The following is a 16798-nucleotide window of genomic DNA, read 5'->3' on the forward strand; positions in this document are numbered from 1 at the left end:
GTGCTCCCTCTACTGTCTCGTCGATGTGGATAGGGGGTGCTCCCTCTACTGTCTCGTCGATGTGGATAGGGGGTGCTCCTCTACTGTCTCGTCGATGTGGATAGGGGGTGCTCCCTCTACTGTCTCGTCGATGTGGATAGGGGGTGCTCCCTCTACTGTCTCGTCGATGTGGATAGGGGGTGCTCCTCTGCTGTCTCGTCGATGTGGATAGGGGGTGCTCCCTCTGCTGTCTCGTCGATGTGGATAGGGGGTGCTCCCTCTGCTGTCTCGTCGATGTGGATAGGGGGTGCTCCCTCTGCTGTCTCGTCGATGTGGATAGGGGGTGCTCCCTCTGCTGTCTCGTCGATGTGGATAGGGGGTGCTCCCTCTACTGTCTCGTCGATGTGGATAGGGGGTGCTCCTCTACTGTCTCGTCGATGTGGATAGGGGGGTGCTCCCTCTACTGTCTCGTCGATGTGGATAGGGGGGGGTGCTCCTCTGCTGTCTCGTCGATGTGGATAGGGGGTGCTCCCTCTACTGTCTCGTCGATGTGGATAGGGGGTGCTCCCTCTGCTGTCTCGTCGATGTGGATAGGGGGTGTGTCTCGTCGATGTGGATAGGGGGTGCTCCTCTACTGTCTCGTCGATGTGGATAGGGGGTGCTCCCTCTACTGTCTCGTCGATGTGGATAGGGGGTGCTCCCTCTACTGTCTCGTCGATGTGGATAGGGGGTGCTCCCTCTGTCTGTTTAAGTCCATCTCCTTTGTTTTGGATAGGGGGTGCTTCCTCACTGTCTCGTCGATATGGATCAGGGGGTGCTCCTCTAGGACTGTCTCGTCGATATGGATAGTTGGGGTGTTTCCCTCTACTGTCTCTTGGGATACAGAAAGGGGGTGCTTCCTCTACTGTCTCGTGGGAATATGGAGTTAGGGGGGTGCTCCCTCTACTGTCTCGTTAGGATATGGATAGGGGTGCTCCAAATTTTATTTGTCACATCGATGGTTGCAGATGTTAATGCGGGGTGCTCCCTCTACTTCTAGTTCGATATGGATAACCAACAAGGGGGTGCTAACAATTCCAAAACTACTGTCTTATCGATATGGATAGGGGATGCTCCCTCTACTGTCTCATCGATATGGATGAGTGGGGTGCAGCATACAGTAGATGTCTCGAGTACAGTATATCGATATGGATAGTGGCATAGGGGTGCTCCCTCATATGAGATGATGAATATTATATGTAGGGTAAGTACATTTATCATTTTTTCCCATTATTAAAGGTCTCGTCTTGTCGATATGGATAGGGGTGCTCCCTCTCCCTGTCTAAAGTGGCGATGTGGATAGGGGGTGCAGCCCTCTAGTGGTGGCTGTCTAACAGTCTGATATGGATAGAAGCTGGGGGTGCTCCCTCTACTGTCTCGCCTTCTGGATGATAGCGGGGTGAACAGGATAGGGGTGCTCCCTCTTCCTGTCTCGGGTCGATGTGGATGGAGGGGGTGCTGCCCTCGGTGACTGTCTACCCTCGATGTGGTTGTGGGGGGGTGCTACCCTCAGCCCGCCTGTCTCGTCGCATGTGGATAGGCTTTTGGTGCTCCCTCTACTGTCTTCAGCCTCCGATGTGAAGGGGGTGCTCCCTCTGCTGTCTGGACCAATTCGATGTGGATATGGGGGTGCTCCCTCTACTGTCCATCGATGTGGATAGGGGGTGCTCCTCTCTACTGTCTCGTCGATGTGGATAGGGGGTGCTCCCTCTACTGTCTCGTCGATGTGGATAGGGGTGCTCCCTCTACTGTCTCGTCGATGTGGAACAGGGGGTGCTCCCTCTACTGTCTCGTCGATGTGGATAGGGGGTGCTCCCTCTACTGTCTCTCAAGCCTAGCACTGTTGTGTCGTCCGCAAACTTGATGATTGAGTTGGAGCGTGCGTGGCCCCACGCAGTCGTGGGTGAACAGGGAGTACACCACCCTTGTGGGGCCCCCGTGTTGAGGTCGGGGAGGAGATGTTGTTCCTACCCTCACCACCGTCGATGTGGATAGGGGGGGTGCTCCTCTACTGTCTTGGAGGGTACTATGTGGATAGGGGTGCTGAACAGCTCTACTGTCTCTTGTCGATGTGGATGCAGTGTGGTTGGTGCTCCTCTGGACCTGTTTCGGTAAGCGATGTGGATAGGGTGGAGGGTGCTCCCTCTACTGTCTCAAAGCACTTCGATGTGGATAGGGGTGCTCCTCTGCTGTCTTAGCTTTCTTGTGGACAGGAACAATGGTGGCCCTCTGAACTGTCTCAGTCGATGTGGATAGGGATTGGTGCTCCCTACTGTCTCGTCGATGTGGATGCCGTCTGGGGGTGCTCCCACTGTCTCGTCGATGTGGATAGGGGGTGCTCCCTCTACTGTCTCGTCGATGTGGATAGTCTGCCTGGGGTGCTCCCTCTACTGTCTCGTCGATGTGGATTGGGGGTGCTCCCTCTACTGTCTCGTCGATGTGGATAGGGGGTGCTCCCTCTACTGTCTCGTCGATGTGGATAGGGGGTGCTCCCTAACTGTCTCGTCGATGTGGATAGGGGGTGCTCCCTCTCTGAAGGGTTAGACTGTCTAAATGTCGATGTGGATAGGGGTGCTCCCTCTACTGTCTCGTCGATGTGGATAGGGGTGCTCCCTCTACTGTCTGTGTCTGAGCCGATGTGGAGATTACTTTGTCTCTGTGCTCCTCTACTGTCTGGAGGAATAGCTGCATTCGATGTGGATAGGGGGTGCTCCTCTACTGTCTCGTTTCGATGTGGATAGGGGGGTGCTGGGAACTGTCTCGTCGATGTGGATAGGGGGGTGCTCCTCTGCTGTCTCGTCGATGTGGATGGGGGGTGCCCTCTACTGTGGAAGCAGTTTTTAAGAACTTAAAACTTGCTACCCTCTCCACTACTGATCCATCGATGTAGGAGTTAGGGTGTTCCCTCTGCTGTTTCCTGAAGTTCCACAATCATCTTAAGGTTAGTTTTGTTGACGTTGAGTGTGAGGTTATTTTCCTGACATCACATTCCGAGGACCCTCACCTCCTCCCTGTAGGAGGGTTAGGAGTTAGGTTTGGGGTTGGTTAGGTGGTAGTTGATGGTAGTTGTTTAGCTCAGTTACCTTAGTTTTCTTGGGAACAGAAACAATGGTGTTCTTCTTGAAGCATGTGGGAAGGGTTAGGGTTAGGAGTTAGGGTTAGGAATTAGGGTTAGGGTTAGGAATTAGGGTTAGGAGTTAAAATCAAATCAAATCAAATTTTATTTGTCAGGAGTTACACAGGGGTTAGTTAGGATGTTAGGATTGCAGTTGGGAGTTAGGTTTGGGGTTAGGAGTTATGATTAGGGGTTGGGGTTAGGGAGTTAGGTTTTGGGGTTAGGAGTTATGATTAGGGTTTGGAGTTATGATTAGGGTTTTTGGGGTTAGGAGTTAGGTTTGGGGTTAGGAGTTAGGATTAGGGGTTGGGGTTAGGAGTTAGGTTTAGGGTTAGGGTTGGGGTTAGGGGTTAGTTAGGATTAGGGTTAGGGAGTTAGGGGTTAGGGGGTTGGGAGTTAGGTTTGGGGTTAGGAGTTAGGATTAGGAGTTATGATTAGGGTTTGGGGTTAGGTTTGGGGTTAGGAGTTAGGATTAGGGTTAGGAGTTATGAGTTAGGTTTGGGGTTAGGAGTTAGGTTTGGGGTTAGGAGTTAGGTTTTGGGGTTAGGAGTTAGGAGTTAGGTTTGGAGTTATGATTAGGGTTTAGGGAGGAGTTAGGAGTTAGGATTAGGGTTAGGAGTTATGATTAGGGTTTGGAGTTATGATTAGGTTTGGGGTTATGATTAGGGTTTGGGGTTAGGAGTTAGGTTTGGAGTTAGGAGTTAGGATTAGGGGTTGGGGTTAGGAGTTATGTTTGGGGTTAGGAGTTAGGATTAGGGTTAGGAGTTATGATTAGGGTTTGGAGTTATGATTAGGGTTAGGAGTTAGGTTTGGGGTTAGGAGTTAGGATTAGGAGTTATGATTAGGGTTTGGGGTTAGGAGTTAGGTTTGGGGTTAGGAGTTAGGATTAGGGTTAGGAGTTATGATTAGGGTTTGGGGTTAGGAGTTAGGTTTGGGGTTAGGAGTTAGGTTTGGGGTTAGGAGTTAGGTTTGGGGTTAGGAGTTAGGTTTGGGGTTAGGAGTTATGTTTGGGGTTAGGAGTTAGGATTAGGGGTTGGGGTTAGGAGTTAGGATTAGGAGTTATGATTAGGGTTTGGGGTTAGGAGTTAGGTTTGGGGTTAGGAGTTAGGATTAGGGGTTGGGGTTAGGAGTTATGTTTGGGGTTAGGAGTTAGGATTAGGGTTAGGAGTTATGATTAGGGTTTGGGGTTATGATTAGGGTTAGGAGTTAGGTTTGGGGTTAGGAGTTAGGATTAGGAGTTATGATTAGGGTTTGGGGTTAGGAGTTAGGTTTGGGGTTAGGAGTTAGGATTAGGAGTTAGGATTAGGGTTTGGGGTTAGGAGTTAGGTTTGGGGGTTAGGTTTGGGGTTAGGAGTTAGGTTTGGGGTTAGGAGTTAGGATTAGGAGTTAGGATTAGGGTTTGGGGTTAGGAGTTAGGATTAGGGGTTTTGGAGTTAGGATTAGGGGTTAGGAGTTAGGATTGGGGTTAGGAGTTAGGTTTGGGGTTAGGAGTTAGGTTTGGGGTTAGGAGTTAGGATTAGGGTTTGGGGTTATGATTAGGGTTTGGGGTTAGGAGTTAGGTTTGGGGTTATGATTAGGGTTTGGGGTTATGATTAGGGTTTGGGGTTAGGAGTTAGGTTTGGGGTTAGGAGTTAGGTTTGGGGTTAGGAGTTAGGTTTGGGGTTATGATTAGGGTTTGGGGTTAGGATCAGGTTAGTGGTTCTGAAAAATAGGATTTTGAATCGGTAATCAATTGTTTGGTCCCCACACGGATAGTAAAACAAACATGGGTGTGTTTGTGTGTCACCATGCCAACTCATGTGTGCATGATCAAGCATATGTTTCTCTGTCTGTGTCAACCATGTTGTCTGTGGTACATTTGAGTTCACACTTGAATTCACACAAGTATTTTGACGTTATAAATATTTTGTAGGCAGAAATGCAGTGAGTTGTAATGACACACACAATGTCATGGTTTGAACCTCAGCTGCTCTGGTGTCCTACATGAGTTTTTCTCTCTCTCTCTCTCTCTCTCTCTCTCTCTCTCTCTCTCTCTCTCTCTCTCTCTCTCTCTCTCTCTCTCTCTCTCTCCCTCTCTCTCTCTCTCTCTCTCTCTCTCTCTCTCTCTCTCCTCTCTCTCTCCCTCCCTCCCTCCCTCCCTCCCTCCCTCCCTCCCTCCCTCCCTCTCTCCCTCCCTCCTCCCTCCCTCCTCCTCCCCCCTCTCTCTCCCCTCCCTCCTCCTCTCTCCTCCTCTCCTCTCTCTGCTAGTCAGTACTCAGTAGCAAGACAGTTGGACAACATAAGGTTTGCATAAAGAGAATGTTTTATTTAGTATCTCTGTTTTTTGCTACTTTAATTTGTTCAAAGTAAATCGCAGATTGAGGTTATTTCGGGATTATTTTTGGATTTAGTCAGAAAATGCTGGAGCGTCTGCAATCTGCTCTGAAAACGGCGAAGGACTCAACATGTAACTATTTCCTGTCGCGCACCTACCACTCCGTTCACTGTGTTGGTTGTTGGGATATTAACACCTGTTCAATGATTCACATTCCTTCATCATGATATATTGTCATTTTCAATGAGTTTTAGCTGTGTGGGTATGTGAGTGTGTATTGTTTAAGAGTTTGTGGTGCATGTGTGTGTTCCTTTGTGTGTGCGTACTTGCGTGTGTGTGTGTGTGTGTGTTGTGTGTGTTGTGGGGTGTGTGTGTGTGTGTGTGTGTGTGTGTTAGGGGTGTGTGTTTTTGGTTGTACTATCCTTGTGGGGACCAGAAGGAACATTTGTGGGAACATTTCGCCGGTCCATAGAAAGTCAAAGGCTATTTTAGGCTTTAGGGTTAGGGGTTAAATTTAGGGTTAGGAGTTAAGTTTAGGGTTAGGGGTTTGTGGTTAGGGTTACGTTTAGAGTTAAGTTTAGGGCTAGGTGAAGGGTTAAGTTTAGGGGTTAGAGTTAGGTGAAGGGTTAGGGGTTAGGGGTTAGGGTTAAGTTTAGGGTTAGGTGAAGGGTTAGGGGTTAAGGTTAGAGTTACATGAAAGGTTTAATGTTAGGGCTTAGGGAAAATTGGATTTTGAATCAGTTTGGTTTGGTTTACTTTCCTTGTGAGGACTTCTGGTAGTGAAGGATAGTAGAACCACACTCAGATATACACACACACACACACAGATACACACACACACCCAGATACACACACACACACAGATACACACACAGATACACACACACACACACACAGATACACACACACACACACACATACACACACAGATGGAGGCAGGTTATTATGGGACCTTTGCTAAATAAACGAGGTCAGTAATATTGATTATTCAGTTCTCATCATCTCCTCGTGAAAACACTGAAACATCTCAGTGATTGGTGTTGTTTTCTATAGACAGACAGACAGACAGACAGACAGACAGACAGACAGACAGACAGACAGACAGAGTGATGTTGTTTTCTAGAGACAGACAGACAGACAGACAGAGTGATGTTGTTTTCTAGAGACAGACAGACAGACAGACAGACAGACAGACAGACAGACAGACAGACACAGACAGACAGAGTGATGTTGTTTTCTAGAGACAGACAGACAGACAGACAGAGTGATGTTGTTTTCTATAGACAGACAGACAGACAGACAGACAGACAGACAGACAGACAGACAGACAGACAGACAGACAGACAGACAGACAGACAGAGTGATGTTGTTTTCTAGAGACAGACAGACAGACAGACAGACAGACAGACAGACAGACAGAGTGTGTCAGAGTGATGTTGTTTTCTAGAGACAGACAGACAGACAGAGTGATGTTGTTTTCTAGAGACAGACAGACTGGGAGTTAGATAGTTATGTAATAATTCAACGTAAGCCGTGATGCTTTTTACTGGATAAATAAATACCCAGTAACGTACAGAAATGGCTGATCCTTAATAGTCTGTCTCCCTATTTCTCTCTCTCTATCAGTCTGCTCTTACTCTCTCCTCCTTCCCCTCTCTCTCTCCCCACTCCCTGTGTCCTCTCCCCTTCCCTCTCTCTCTCTCCCCACTCCCTGTGTCCTCTCCCCTTCCCTCTCTCTCTCTCCCCACTCCCTCTGTCCTCTCCCCCTTCCCCTCTCTCTCTCTCCCCACTCCCTCTGTCCTCTCCCCCCCCCCTCTCTCTCTCCCCACTCCCTCTGTCCTCTCCCCTTCCCTCTCTCTCTCTCCCCACTCCCTCTGTCCTCTCCCCTTCCCCTCTCTCTCTCTCCCCACTCCCTCTGTCCTCTCCCCCTTCCCTCTCTCTCTCTCTCCACTCCCTCTGTCCTCTCCCCTTCCCTCTCTCTCTCTCCCCACTCCCTCTGTCCTCTCCCCCTTCCCCTCTCTCTCTCCCCACTCCCTCTGTCCTCTCCCCTTTCCTCTCTCTCTCTCCCCACTCCCTCTGTCCTCTCCCCCTTCCCTCTCTCTCTCTCCCCACTCCCTCTGTCCTCTCCCCCTTCCCTCTCTCCCCACTCCCTCTGTCCTCTCCCCTTCCCCTCTCTCTCTCCCCACTCCCTCTCTCTCTCTCCCCCTTCCCTCTCTCTCTCTCCCCACTCCCTCTGTCCTCTCCCCCTTCCCTCTCTCTCTCTCCCCACTCCCTCTGTCCTCTCCCCCTTCCCTCTCTCTCTCTCCCCACTCCCTCTGTCCTCTCCCCCTTCCCTCTCTCTCTCTCCCCACTCCCTCTGTCCTCTCCCCCTTCCCTCTCTTTCTCTCCCCACTCCCTGTGTCCTCTCCCCTTCCTCTCTCTCTCTCCCCACTCCCTCTGTCCTCTCCCCCTTCCCTCTCTCTCTCTCCCCACTCCCTCTGTCCCTCCTCATTCTCCCCCTCCCTTCTCTCCCCACTCACTCACCACTCCCTCCCACCACTCCCTCCCTAAATCCCTCTCACCATCCCTCCCTCCCTCCCACTCACTAGATAGAACAGCTGTGCTCAGACTGACAGAGATCTAGTTCCAGCTGGGGCTCTGTTATCCAGCTGTGTGTGTGTGTGTGTGTGTGTGTGTGTGTGTGTGTGTGTGTGTGTGTATCTGGGTGTGTGTATCTGGGTGTGTGTGTGTATATCTGAGTGTGGTTCTACTATCCTTCACTACCAGAAGTAGGATAAATGTGAGCGTGTGATTGGTATTATAGGAACAGCAGGGAAAATAGATCCTGTAAATTCTTCTATAACAAGATCCCTTAACTCCATCGACATCTAAACAAATAGAGGAGTAGAGATACAAGCTAGGTTATTTACTGTTAGAGGAGATACAAGCTAGGTTATTTACTGTTAGAGGAGATACAAGCTAGGTTATTTACTGTTAGAGGAGATACAAGCTAGGTTATTTACTGTTAGAGGAGATACGAGCTAGGTTATTTACTGGTAGAGGAGATACAAGCTAGGTTATTTACTGTTAGAGGAGATACAAGCTAGGTTATTTACTGTTAGAGGAGATACAAGCTAGGTTATTTACTGTTAGAGGAGATACAAGCTAGGTTATTTACTGTTAGAGGAGATACAAGCTAGGTTATTTACTGGTAGAGGAGATACAAGCTAGGTTATTTACTGTTAGAGGAGATACAAGCTAGGTTATTTACTGATAGAGGAGATACAAGCTAGGTTATTTACTGTTAGAGGAGATACAAGCTAGGTTATTTACTGTTAGAGGAGATACAAGCTAGGTTATTTACTGTTAGAGGAGGAGATACAAGCTAGGTTATTTACTGTTAGAGGAGATACAAGCTAGGTTATTTACTGTTAGAGGAGATACAAGCTAGGTTATTTACTGTTAGAGGAGTAGAGATACAAGCTAGGTTATTTACTGTTAGAGGAGATACAAGCTAGGTTATTTACTGGTAGAGGAGATACAAGCTAGGTTATTTACTGGTAGAGGAGATACAAGCTAGGTTATTTACTGTTAGAGGAGATACAAGCTAGGTTATTTACTGTTAGAGGAGATACAAGCTAGGTTATTTACTGTTAGAGGAGATACAAGCTAGGTTATTTACTGTTAGAGGAGTAGAGATACAAGCTAGGTTATTTACTGTTAGAGGAGATACAAGCTAGGTTATTTACTGTTAGAGGAGATACAAGCTAGGTTATTTACTGGTAGAGGAGATACAAGCTAGGTTATTTACTGTTAGAGGAGATACAAGCTAGGTTATTTACTGATAGAGGAGATACAAGCTAGGTTATTTACTGTTAGAGGAGATACAAGCTAGGTTATTTACTGTTAGAGGAGATACAAGCTAGGTTATTTACTGTTAGAGGAGATACAAGCTAGGTTATTTACTGTTAGAGGAGATACAAGCTAGGTTATTTACTGTTAGAGGAGATACAAGCTAGGTTATTTACTGTTAGAGGAGATACAAGCTAGGTTATTTACTGTTAGAGGAGATACAAGCTAGGTTATTTACTGGTAGAGGAGATACAAGCTAGGTTATTTACTGGTTAGAGGAGATACAAGCTAGGTTATTTACTGTTAGAGGAGATACAAGCTAGGTTATTTACTGTTAGAGGAGATACAAGCTAGGTTATTTACTGTTAGAGGAGATACAAGCTAGGTTATTTACTGTTAGAGGAGTAGAGATACAAGCTAGGTTATTTACTGTTAGAGGAGATACAAGCTAGGTTATTTACTGTAGAGGAGATACAAGCTAGGTTATTTACTGTTAGAGGAGATACAAGCTAGGTTATTTACTGGTAGAGGAGATACAAGCTAGGTTATTTACTGTTAGAGGAGATACAAGCTAGGTTATTTACTGTTAGAGTAGAGATACAAGCTAGGTTATTTACTGTTAGAGGAGATACAAGCTAGGTTATTTACTGTTAGAGGAGATACAAGCTAGGTTATTTACTGTTAGAGGAGATACAAGCTAGGTTATTTACTGTTAGAGGAGATCCCCTGGTTATTTACTGTTAGAGGAGATACATGCTAGGTTATTTACTGTTCCAGTCTGTAGAGATACAAGCTAGGTTATTTACTGTTAGAGGAGATACAAGCTAGGTTATTTACTGTTAGAGCAGATACAAGCTAGGTTATTTACTGTTAGAGGAGTAGAGATACAAGCTGGGTTATTTACTGTTAGAGAGATACAAGCTCCAGGTTATTTACTGTTAGAGGAGTAGAGATACAAGCTAGGTTATTTACTGTTAGAGTAGTAGAGATACAAGCTGGTTATTTACTGTTAGAGGAGTAGAGATACAAGCTGGTTATTTACTGTTAGAGGAGTAGAGATACAAGCTGGTTTATTTACTGTTAGAGGAGTAGAGATACAAGCTAGGTTATTTACTGTTAGAGGAGTAGAGATACAAGCTAGGTTATTTACTGTTAGAGGAGTAGAGATACAAGCTAGGTTATTTACTGTTAGAGTAGTAGAGATACAAGCTGGTTATTTACTGTTAGAGGAGTAGAGATACAAGCTGGTTATTTACTGTTAGAGGAGTAGAGATACAAGCTGGTTTATTTACTGTTAGAGGAGTAGAGATACAAGCTAGGTTATTTACTGTTAGAGGAGTAGAGATACAAGCTAGGTTATTTACTGTTAGAGGAGTAGAGATACATGCTAGGTTATTTACTGTTAGAGGAGTAGAGATACATGCTAGGTTATTTACTGTTAGAGGAGTAGAGATACAAGCTAGGTTATTTACTGTTAGAGGAGTAGAGATACAAGCTGGTTTATTTACTGTTAGAGGAGTAGAGATACAAGCTAGGTTATTTACTGTTAGAGTAGAGATACAAGCTAGGTTATTTACTGTTAGAGGAGTAGAGATACAAGCTGGTTTATTTACTGTTAGAGGAGTAGAGATACAAGCTAGGTTATTTACTGTTAGAGAGTAGAGATACAAGCTGGTTTATTTACTGTTAGAGGAGTAGAGATACAAGCTGGTTTATTTACTGTTAGAGGAGTAGAGATATAAGCTGGTTTATTTACTGTTAGAGGAGTAGAGATACAAGCTGGTTTATTTACTATTGTCCCATGCTCCAGTCTGTAACCCAGATAGAACCCTGTCTCCTGTCTATATTCTAGAACCTCCCCTGCTCCAGTCTGTAACCCAGATAGAATCCTGTCTCCTGTCTCTATTCTAGAACCTCCCCTGCTCCAGTCTGTAACCCAGATAGAACCCTGTCTCCTGTCTCTATTCTAGAACCTCCCCTGCTCCAGTCTGTAACCCAGATAGAACCCTGTCTCCTGTCTCTATTCTAGAACCTCCCCTGCTCCAGTCTGCAGCCCAGATAGAACCCTGTCTCTATTCTAGAACCTCCCCTGCTCCAGTCTGTAACCCAGATAGAACCCTGTCTCCTGTCTCTATTCTAGAACCTCCCCTGCTCCAGTCTGTAACCCAGATAGAACCCTGTCACTATTCTAGAACCTCCCCTGCTCCAGTCTGTAACCCAGATAGAACCCTGTCTCCTGTCTCTATTCTAGAACCTCCCCTGCTCCAGTCTTAAGAGTCCAGATAGAACCCTGTCACTATTCTAGAACCTCCCTGCTCCAGTCTGTAACCCAGATAGAACCCTGTCTCCTGTCTCTATTCTAGAACCTCCCCTGCTCCAGTCTGTAACCCAGATAGAACCCTGTCTCCTGTCTCTATTCTAGAACCTCCCCTGCTCCAGTCTGTAACCCAGATAGAACCCTGTCTCTATTCTAGAACCTCCCCTGCTCCAGTCTGCAGCCCAGATAGAACCCTGTCTCTATTCTAGAACCTCCCTGCTCCAGTCTGTAACCCAGATAGAACCCTGTCTCCTGTCTCTATTCTAAAACCTCCTGCTCCAGTCTGTAACCCAGATAGAATCCTGTCTCCTGTCTCTATTCTAGAACCTCCCCTGCTCCAGTCTGTAATCCAGATAGAACCCTGTCTCTATTCTAGAACCTCCCCTGCTCCAGTCTGTAACCCAGATAGAACCCTGTCTCTATTCTAGAACCTCCCTGCTCCAGTCTGTAATCCAGATAGAACCCTGTCACTATTCTAGAACCTCCCTGCTCCTGTAGTGTAACCCAGATAGAACCCTTATCTAGAGTCACTACAGTAGTGAGTCATTAAGCAGACTCTCTTATCCAGAGTCACTACAGTAGTGAGTCATTTAGCAGACTCTCTGATCCAGAGCCACTACAGTAGTGAGTCATTTAGCAGACTCTCTGATCCAGAACCACTGCAGTAGTGAGTCATTTAGCAGACTCTCTTATCCAGAGTCACTACAGTAGTGAGTCATTTAGCAGACTCTCTGATCCAGAACCACTGCAGTAGTGAGTCATTTAGCAGACTCTCTTATCCAGAGTCACTACAGTAGTGAGTCAGTTGGCAGACTCTCTTATCCAGAGCCACTACAGTAGTGAGTCATTTAACAGACTCTCTGATCCATAGTCACTACAGTAGTGAGTCATTTAGCAGACTCTCTGATCCAGAGTCACTACAGTAGTGAGTCATTTAACAGACTCTCTGATCCAGAGTCACTACAGTAGTGAGTCATTTAGCAGACTCTCTTATCCAGAGCCACTACAGTAGTGAGTCATTTAGCAGACTCTCTTATCCAGAGTCACTACAGTAGTGAGTCATTTAACAGACTCTCTGATCCAGAGTCACTACAGTAGTGAGTCATTTAGCAGACTCTCTGATCCAGAGTCACTACAGTAGTGAGTCATTTAGCAGACTCTCTTATCCAGAGTCACTACAGTAGTGAGTCATTTAGCAGACTCTCTGATCCAGAGCCATTTACAGTAGTGAGTCATTTAACAGACTCTCTTATCCAGAGCCACTACAGTAGTGAGTCATTTAGCAGACTCTCTTATCCAGAGCCACTACAGTAGTGAGTCATTTAGCAGACTCTCTGATCCATAGTCACTACAGTAGTGAGTCATTTAGCAGACTCTCTTATCCAGAGTCACTACAGTAGTGAGTCATTTAGCAGACTCTCTGATCCAGAGTCACTACAGTAGTGAGTCATTTAGCAGACTCTCTGATCCATAGCCACTACAGTAGTGAGTCATTTAGCAGACTCTCTGATCCAGAGCCATTTACAGTTGTGAGTCATTTAACAGACTCTCTTATCCAGAGCCACTACAGTAGTGAGTCATTTAGCAGACTCTCTTATCCAGAGCCACTACAGTAGTGAGTCATTTAGCAGACTCTCTGATCCATAGTCACTACAGTAGTGAGTCATTTAGCAGACTCTCTGATCCATAGTCACTACAGTAGTGAGTCATTTAGCAGACTCTCTTATCCAGAGTCACTACAGTAGTGAGTCAGTTGGCAGACTCTCTTATCCAGAGCCACTACAGTAGTGAGTCATTTAACAGACTCTCTGATCCAGAGTCACTACAGTAGTGAGTCATTTAGCAGACTCTCTTATCCAGAGTCACTACAGTAGTGAGTCATTTAGCAGACTCTCTGATCCAGAGCCATTTACAGTAGTGAGTCATTTAACAGACTCTCTTATCCAGAGCCACTACTGTAGTGAGTCATTTAGCAGACTCTCTTATCCAGAGCCACTACAGTAGTGAGTCATTTAGCAGACTCTCTGATCCATAGTCACTACAGTAGTGAGTCATTTAGCAGACTCTCTTATCCAGAGTCACTACAGTAGTGAGTCATTTAGCAGACTCTCTGATCCAGAGTCACTACAGTAGTGAGTCATTTAGCAGACTCTCTGATCCATAGCCACTACAGTAGTGAGTCATTTAGCAGACTCTCTGATCCAGAGCCATTTACAGTAGTGAGTCATTTAACAGACTCTCTTATCCAGAGCCACTACAGTAGTGAGTCATTTAGCAGACTCTCTTATCCAGAGCCACTACAGTAGTGAGTCATTTAGCAGACTCTCTGATCCATAGTCACTACAGTAGTGAGTCATTTAGCAGACTCTCTTATCCAGAGTCACTACAGTAGTGAGTCATTTAGCAGACTCTCTTATCCAGAGTCACTACAGTAGTGAGTCATTTAGCAGACTCTCTTATCCAGAGCCACTGCAGTAGTGAGTCATTTAGCAGACTCTCTGATCCAGAGTCACTACAGTAGTGAGTCATTTAGCAGACTCTCTGATCCAGAGCCATTTACAGTAGTGAGTCATTTAGCATACTCTCTTATCCAGAGCCACTACAGTAGTGAGTCATTTAGCAGACTCTCTGATCCAGAGCCACTGCAGTAGTGAGTCATTTAACAGACTCTCTTATCCAGAGTCACTACAGTAGTGAGTCATTTAGCAGACTCTCTTATCCAGAGTCACTACAGTAGTGAGTCATTTAGCAGACTCTCTTATCCAGAGCCACTGCAGTAGTGAGTCATTTAGCAGACTCTCTGATCCAGAGTCACTACAGTAGTGAGTCATTTAGCAGACTCTCTGATCCAGAGCCACTGCAGTAGTGAGTCATTTAGCAGACTCTCTGATCCAGAGCCACTGCAGTAGTGAGTCATTTAACAGACTCTCTGATCCAGAGTCACTACAGTAGTGAGTCATTTAGCAGACTCTCTGATCCAGAGCCATTTACAGTAGTGAGTCATTTAACAGACTCTCTTATCCATAGTCACTACAGTAGTGACTCATCAGTTTTCATACTTTTTCCTTCATGATGTTTACATGTCCTTCCTGATACCTAGAGAGACAGAGTTATTGATATACTGTACTACAGAGTCCATAGTACCATACCAGTAACTATTCTGAGTAGTTAACATGGTTAGACTCGACTGATCCAGTACTGATTAAACTCTCTCTGTCTGCCTCTCTCTCTCTCTCCCTCTCTAGTGAGTCTCTCTCTCTCTCTCTCTTCTCTCTGTCTGAGTCTCTCTCTCCCTCTTATCTCTCTCTCTCTAGTGAGTCTTCCTCTCTTATCCCTCACTCTCCCTCCCTCTCTCTCTCTCTCTGATCCAGAGTCTCTAGTGAGTCTGACTCTCTCTAGTCACTCAGTAGTGAGTCATTTCTCTCTCTGATCCTTCCTACTCTGTCTGCCTCTCCCTCTCTCTGATCCTCTCACTCTCTGTCTAGTCATTTCTCTCTCTCCTCTCTCTCTCCTCTCTGTCTGCCTCTCTGTCTGCCTCTCTGTCTGCCACTCTGTCTGAGTCTCTCCCTCTCTGTCTGCCTCTCTGTCTCCCTCTCTGTCTGCCTCTCTCTCCCTCTCTGTCTGCCTCTCTCCAGCCTCCCATGCTGTCCCACAGGTTTGTGACTGCAGTAGTGAGTCGGGGCAGCCCTGCGGCCCGGTCAGGTCAGAGTCCAGCCGGGTGACCAGCCAGAGGCAGTGGAGGGGCGGTCATTTGTCACCCTGCCTCACAGAGACCTGGCACAGATACTGAGTCATTTAGCAGACTCACCATCATACCAAGACTTAAGTAGTGAGTTATATACATGCCAATATCCAGTTATCACTACATACCAATATCTAGTTATATACTCTCTATCCAATATCTAGTTATATACATACTACAATATCTAGTTATATACATACCAATATCTAGTTATATGCAGATACCAATATCTAGTTATATACATACCAATATCTAGTTATATACCTACCAATATCTAGTTATATCTAGTTATATACATACCAATATCTAGTTATATACATACCAATATCTAGTTATATACTACCAATATCTAGTTATATGCATACCAATATCTAGTTATATACATACCAATATCTAGTTATATACCTACCAATATCTAGTTATATCTAGTTATAAACCTACCAATATCTAGTTATATACATACCAATATCTAGTTATATACATACCAATATCTAGTTATATACCTACCAATATCTAGTTATATCTAGTTATATACATACCAATATCTAGTTATATACATACCAATACCTAGTTATATACATACTCCAATATCTAGTTATAAACCACCAATATCTAGTTATATACATACCAATATCTAGTTATATACATACAATATCTAGTTATATACCTACTCAATATCTAGTTATATACATACCAATATCTAGTTATAAACCTACCAATATCTAGTTATATACATACCAATATCTAGTTATATACCTACCAATATCTAGTTATATCATAGCAATATCTAGTTATATACTACAATATCTAGTTATATACATACCAATATCTAGTTATATACCTACCAATATCTAGTTATATACATACTTATCCAATATCTAGTTATAAACCTCCAGAGTCACCAATATCTAGTTATATACCTACCAATATCTAGTTATATACATACCAATATCTAGTTATATACATACCAATATCTAGTTATAAACCTACAATATCTAGTTATATAAATACCAATATCTAGTTATATCTAGTTATATACATACCAATATCTAGTTATATACATACCAATATCTAGTTATATACCTATCCAATATCTAGTTATATCATTTATAAACCTACCAATATCTAGTTATATCTAGTTATATACTCTACCAATATCTAGTTATATCTAGTTATATACATACCAATATCTAGTTATATCTAGTTATAAACCTACCAATATCTAGTTATATCTAGTTATAAACTCTCAATATCTAGTTATATACATACCAATATCTAGTTATATACCTACCAATATCTAGTTATATCTAGTTATAGTCATTTACCAATATCTAGTTATATACATACCAATATCTAGTTATATACATACCAATATCTAGTTATATCTAGTTATATAGTCATACCAATATCTAGTTATATACATACCAATATCTAGTTATATACCTACCAATATCTAGTTAT

General features: G+C 44.6%; 1 pseudogene; it reads left to right on the forward strand.

Moving 5' to 3' along the window:
- The window catches only part of LOC115127939 (membrane-associated guanylate kinase, WW and PDZ domain-containing protein 3-like), a 157705-nt pseudogene that overhangs the window by 127225 nt on the left and 13682 nt on the right, over window positions 1-16798 (forward strand).

Source organism: Oncorhynchus nerka, linkage group LG20, assembly GCF_034236695.1.
Source record: "Oncorhynchus nerka isolate Pitt River linkage group LG20, Oner_Uvic_2.0, whole genome shotgun sequence".
Taxonomy (NCBI): domain Eukaryota; kingdom Metazoa; phylum Chordata; class Actinopteri; order Salmoniformes; family Salmonidae; genus Oncorhynchus; species Oncorhynchus nerka.